This window comes from Triticum dicoccoides, chromosome 1A (assembly GCF_002162155.2).
Source record: "Triticum dicoccoides isolate Atlit2015 ecotype Zavitan chromosome 1A, WEW_v2.0, whole genome shotgun sequence".
NCBI lineage: Eukaryota > Viridiplantae > Streptophyta > Magnoliopsida > Poales > Poaceae > Triticum > Triticum dicoccoides.
In genome coordinates, this window is record NC_041380.1 from 7,106,967 (window position 1) to 7,113,992 (window position 7,026).

Consider the following 7,026-nt stretch of genomic DNA (forward strand, 5'->3'; position numbering starts at 1 on the left):
TGGATCCTCGATTACGGTCGGATCTGGTACTGCCACGCTGTTTTGGTTCGATCGCTGGGCTGGGGATGCCCCCTTCGCGGCTCGTTTTCCTGACCTGTTCTCCATTGCGGTAGACCCGCGGATTTCTGTTGAGACGACCCTTATTGACTTTGGGCGACTCGCATTCCGGCGCCAGTTTGGACCGGCAGAGACTGCGGCTTGGGATGACCTGATCACTTGCATTGCGCTACACGAACCTGTGCTTGAGACTGGTGAGGACCGCACTCGATGGCGTCTAGAGCCATCCGGGCTTTACTCCACCACGTCGCTCTACAAGGCGATCGCCCCCACTCCGGGCCCTGCGGCGCTTACCGCCATCTGGGAGATCCGGCTCCCCTTGAAAATTAGGATTTTTCTGTGGCAATTGATTCGTGGCCGCCTTCCATCTGGGGTGGAAGTCCTGAAGCGCAACAGCCCCGGCGATGGACGTTGCCCGCTCTGCGGGCCGAAAGAGGATTCGAACCATATCTTCTTCACGTGCTTGTCCGCACAGTTCCTCTGGAGCTGTTTCCGCGAGATGGTTGGTGGTAGTTGGGACCATAACAACTTCCCCGATCTTTTCGCCGAACTCCAGGCACTGCCACCTTCGTCCCGCCACATTAGATGGCTGACTATCGGTGTGCTTGTCTGGACGCTGTGGACTATTAGGAATAAGCTTGTGATTCAGCGTATACCTCTTCGACGCGCTACTGATGTGTTGTTCAAATGGTCTGGTTACTTGCAGTTTTGGCGGCCACTTAGCCTCCCCAGGGAGAGAGACGCCATCACCTCCATAATCACCCAGCTTCGTGCGATGGCTCTCCGCAGCTTCCCCCACCACCACCTGAGCCAGATTAGCTCTTCTCCGTCTTCGACGCCGCCGCTGTGTGTTGTTTGTGCCACCCTTGTGGTGTTTGGGCTTGTTGTGCTGTGCCCACAGCGGATTCTCTGGTGTGTGAGTTGTTTGTGAGTTTGTGTTGGACCTTGGTGCGGTGGCGTTGCGTGTGCGTGTGTGTGTGTGTGTTGGATGATACCTTGTTGACTTTGTGCTTGGTGGTTGCTTTATTTATAAAGCGGAGCGAAAGCCTTTTTTGGTATTTGAGTGATGCACATGATTTGGCCATGGTAAGAAGTATAAGTAGAGCACAGAATGAGATTTTATGGTTTAAAGTTGATTGCTTAGCCAATCACTAGACTGAGACATTACATCAGTTTCCCTTCTTCGAAAGACAGCTGCAGTGGATGTGTGTGCAAATGGATCGTGAACAATCACTGTGTTGTCCAACCAAACCCAATGTTTCTATTCACTCTATTCATAGTTACTACTTCATAGGAAAGAGATCGATAACTAAACATGCAAGTCAATCAAATGGCCACATGATTCTCTACTGTTCTCATGTGGTACAATACAAATGATGTGACAAAAATTAAGTGGGTAGGATATGCGTACTAATCTGTCTATCTCTTTATCCATCTTAGCATGTGAAATATTAGAGGGAAACAAAAGTATCATGGTCACATTTACTGACAGTGATACTGAAATGAGAGTGCTATCAGTGGTTCCAGTCATATAATGTCCTGTTAGATACTCACACCGAAACAGTTTGCTGAATTCCAGATCCTCTCCAATGGGAAGTCCCTCTGTATACGCTTAAGAAAAATTAGCCGCACAAGATCACTGATGTAGTTAAGTAACTTTTACTGATACGTAATTTTTGCACATGAGCCTAGCTCTCAATTAACCAAATTTAGTGTCAGCCTAGCTGTATCCTTGGACTAATCAACGCGAGAATTGGACAGAAGGCAGGGCGGAGAACTCAAACCGATGACCAACTTGCAGATATCCTAACCAGATCTTTAGGACGACAGAAGTTCGTGAAGATGCGGCGAAGGATCGGTGTCCAAGATGTGAAGTGAGGACATCGTGTTTAGGGGTGTGATTGTTGGGATTAACTACGATGGAGTGGTTCCCTTGTCCGGCACGGACTAATAGTGATAGCAGTCACCGATTTAATATAGGATTTATAATAGGACTCGGACTAGTTTAGGACTAGCTTAGCTCCTTTAAATATCCATGTACCCCTACGTTGTAATACTACCAAAACCAGATCAAAGCAATAACAAATCCGAGGAGCGACACACTCCTGTTGCTATACATCAACGCCTCGTGTTTGTGTGTCTCGGTGACTTGTGCTAGTTCCGATCGATCAAGCATCTTGGCGTAAGCTAGCTAGCTAGCCTCCCTCAAAACGGTCCAGCAGGCAGCTAGGTTGCTTGCTTGCTTGGGAGGTAGGATCTCCAGGAATCAATACGTACGCGTGTATCTCTCGGCCGAAAGTACAGGCCGACGAATCGCGACGTAAACGTACACCGGAAAGTACTCGGTGTACGGACCTGTGCCAACAGAGAGCATTCATTTCGTCCTTATCTTGAATCTCTAACAATATGGACCGGCATGCTGGGGGGAGGGGGGGCTCTCCGTCTGCCCACGTCCCTCGAGACACTGAACATTGACAGCAACAGGGGGTTGACATCGCTGGAGTCTCTGTCAGGAGAGCACCCCCCATCATTGGAATCCCTGAGTCTTCTTGGCTGCAGTGGGCTGGCATCCCTGCCAAATGAGCGGCAAGCATACATGTCTCTCCAAAATCTTGTAATTAATGACTGTCCTGCTATAAGGAAGCTGCTCCTATGCCTGCAGCAGCAAGCCAGCAACTGGGCAGCATCGACTAGAAATATCAAGATGCCCAGCTTGAAGATATGCTACACGTCTTTCTATCTTTGGAAAATTAAACAACTGCAGTCAGCCGTCCCATGGGATGTACCATGGCAAAACGACTGTACAAGTTTGTTCTCCATTATTTTCAATGTCATACGGTATAAATCTTCGTTTATATTAGTTTGTACGATTTTTTCTTTACCCTGTTGTACGAGTTTGTTAATCCAACATCATTTGTGATATATATAGTGATGGCACTTAAACCAAAGACGTGGAAAAAAATTCCAAAACTAGTCCATGAGAGGTTGGAGGCTGCTCAAGAAGCCAGGTAACTCAGAGCAACCCATGCAGGGGTTTAACAGGGCAGAAAGGGCAAGGATTATATTTGCTTCGAATAATGTTATGTCATGATTGTAATCATTGGGCTTTGTTGAGCTTTGATCTCTCTCTTGTTCAGATACTTCTAATCAATCGGCGAATCAATTCATCTCCGTCAACATAGTTTTGTCATCTTTACTTAGTTGAGAAGACACAGACATTTAACTTGCCGAGAAACTTTGTGAACTGTCATTTTATCTGCTTGGATACTGATGGTACCCGGCACCTCTGCTTGCTGGGGAGATGCCGGCGGCATGTCAAACTATCCATTTCGTAGGAGGAACCAAAACTTTATATCTTGCTGAGAAACTTTGCAGCACTATGTGGTTTGAAGCACAATGTGGCCTGATCGCTGATGGCTGCTCTGCTAGCTAGTGGAGTGGCTGTATGGCTGAGCTGAACTGTACTGTACTGCTGTCGCTCTCGATCGAGAATTGTTGGAGCCTGCATTGTGTAGGCCGACAACTTGGCATTGGGAGGAGCACCAATCAACCACATCCAAGATTCGAGGCCGAGACGATCTGATCTGGATTTAGTTTCCTGCTGGTCCTTTGGGCGTGTACAACAGAGTCAGCAGCAGTAGTCTCCCTGTTGGCTGTAGCCCAGTGTTCTAGTTATCTGAATAACTTGTTGTATGAAGGAGGACTTGGATGTAAGCTGCCGGCTGATGCAGCACGATCTGAAAGAGCAGGCTGAGGTTGCACAGTATGCACCGGTGTAGAAGCAATGGATGTCGTTCACTAGTAAGTATCATGTACTCCCTCTGTCCCAAAATAAGTGTCTCTGATTTAGTACAACTTAAGTACAAAGTTGTACCAAGTCCGTGACACTTATTTTGGGACGGAGGGAGTATGATTTTGTGAACTTCGATTACTTTTGGTGCTGCTTCAGTTGATTTACCGGTGTGTTTCTTTACAGTCTACTGTAGTCAGTCAGTCAACCCTCTGCTTTTATAGACTATTGTCATTAGTAGTTGAGTCATGTTTTTCTGCTATTTCTAAGAAACAACTTAGCAGGTAGTTACGTTAAACTGTAACCTGTTTGTTCAATTATTTAACCTAAAACAAGCACCTCCTGCTCTGTTAATAGCTAGCTTAATTAGCATTTCTCCAGCTTTAGCAGAAGCTGGGATGTATACTCGCACTTGTGAGCTAGCTATCTATGCGCATGTATCTAGTACGAACCCCGGTATTTGCTTGCTGAGTAACTTTTTCAGCTGTTACTTTTATCTGCTTTGATACTGCTGGGGAGTTGGCGGTGTCGTGTCAAACCATCTATTTTAAAGCTTTAACTTGTCGAGAAATTGCCTGCAGGCTGTAGTTTGGGGCCTGCCCAAGGATGCTGTGAGTTTCTTGGATAATAAATACGCCTCCCTGATGGCGGCTCTGCTCTGCTAGAGTGCTTGGGGAATTTCTTGCGATTGCTTGTACAGCTCAACTAAATTGTATTGCAGTCGCTCTCGATCGAGAATTATTTGGTCTCTGCTTCTGCAGTCTGAGTCGAGCATCACCGAATCACATGATATTGATTTTGTATTCTGCGGGTCCTTTGGGTGTTCGGTGTAGCCAGTGTTGTAGGTATCTGAATAATTTTCACGACATTACAAACTTAGACTGCCAAGAGAAAGGGTGTAGCTGTAAGCAAATTTTCACAGTGAAGATCGATTTTTCCTTATTTCCACCACATATTCATCTTGTTGAACGATCTGCACCTCTATTTTCAGATGAGGTCAAGTATTGTTGGTCTAGCTTCTTCTTCGGGTATACTTATATTGTGAATTAGTTCATCTCCTTCAACGTTTCCCAGGTTTTGCTTCTTTTGTTTGCATCTAGTTCTCTTTTGGTGTTGTTTAGTAGACCTTGGCCTTCAGCTACTTGTTGAGAAACTTTTGGAACTATGATTTCAATCATACTGATGGTACGCCGACAGTGCTGGTTACTGGCAAGGCCGCCTCCAGAAATTCGAGGCCCCGGGCGAAAACCAAAATGTGGCCCAAAATTTTAAACAGTTCACATAACAGAAGAATTATTATGCGTAAAGCATATTGTCACTTTATTATATAATTGCAAGTGTGTTTTATTTGTACCTTGTTAGGCATATATCAACACTAATGTTAAAAAGTCAAAAGGGATTGCAAGCAATGAACAAACCTCATGTTCTACCAAAAAGGAGCATCTGTCTAGTATTTCTTGAAATAAAATCTTCAATCATATCTTCGTTGCAAAAAGGACCTTCACTGGCAACATTACCATCATCAATTTATGCATCATGAGCCTCAACCTCTGTTGCATCATCATCACGAGCATCACCAACATTAACATCTGTTTTGATTTGCAGAATTATATTGGGGGTCTTTCACCAAATATGTATCAAGGGAACCTGTTAGAGATTGAGCCTCCACTTCAAGTCTTTGTTTCTTCTTACGCTTTGCAATACCAGTTTCATGCTTCCTAAGTCTAGTAGACATGATGAAGACTTAGAAAAAAATACCTAACAAATTATAAGTGATCATTGATCAAACAGAATCTAATTATTTTCTAATAGTAACAATCACCAGATGAATAGTTCATTCGTATACAAGAAAATGAACTGAAAATAGAACCTTGCACTTGGAGATTAAAACACACTTCGTAGGTCCTGATTGAAGTGACGAACGAACCGCAGTCCACGGCTGTTGCGTCTTCATGCAGCAAGACGATCAGCAATAGGAATAGATCGGAGGTAACTGCGCTGGCGCCGGCACGACTGCTAGGGCCTTCGTCAATCCCCGATCGCCGCTTGCGAGAGGCGAGACGCTGCTTGTTCGTCTGCAATCGCTGGAATCAGGCGATCTGTATCCAGTCTTGTCATCGTGCTATTGGGCCTCCAACCTTCTTCTCTGGAATTGTGTTATTTGGGCCTCCCGCACGTTAGTTTCCTACTTTCCTTATCTGGTTTTTGTAGCGATCTTTTAGCGGCAGGGAGGCATCATAGTACGAAGGGTTTTTCTCTCGACAGGGGCCCCACGATTTTGGGGGCCCTGTGCGGTCGCTCACCTCGCTCCCCCTCGTTGACGGGCCTGGTTACTGGGGAGGTTGAGTCGAACATCTGGAACTCCTACACGCCTATTCTGATCAATTGCTTTGATTTAGCACATGGAATTCCTTTGATTTCTTTCCATCATTGCCCGCGGGAAGCCAACAATCTGGCACATTTTTTAGCTAGATATAGCTATGAGCAAGGTAGTAGTTTTGAGTGGGTGGATGAAGCACCAAACTTTTTGTTATCGCATGTACTATCTGATGTAACCTTGCCAAGAGATGAATAAAGTGCCATGAGGCTTTCCCTTCAAAAAAAAATCTTTTGGCAAGAGGAAATAATAAAGCTACAACTTGTTGAGAAACTTACTGCACTCTGTAGGGGGTGCAGAAGGATGGTGTGACTTTCTTGCCCTGATGGCTGCTCAGCTCTGCTCTGCAAGAGTTCTAGGGAATACTGGCTCGTGATTGCTTCTACTCCCTCCGTTCCTAAATATTTGTCTTTTAAGGAATTTCAAATAAACTACCACATACGGATGTATATAGACATATTTTAAAGTGTAGATTCACTCATTTTGCTCCGTATGTAGTCACTCGTTGAAATGTCTAGAAAACAAATATTTAGAATCAGAGGGAGTACAACTTAATTGTATTGTACTGCAGTCACTCTCGACCGAGAACTGTCGTTCAAAGACTATGCATGTTAAGTTCTTCTATTACTTCAAAATCGGTCACTTTGGATCATATTCAAGACTAAAGGATATCAAATGGCATTGTCGTTCAAAGTCCAACTACTCGATAACTCATTCCGCAACTTCTCGCCTTCTTTTAGTATGAGTTTTCTTCAATGGAACACAATATTTCTGTTCACTTTATTTCTTACTAAAAGACCGG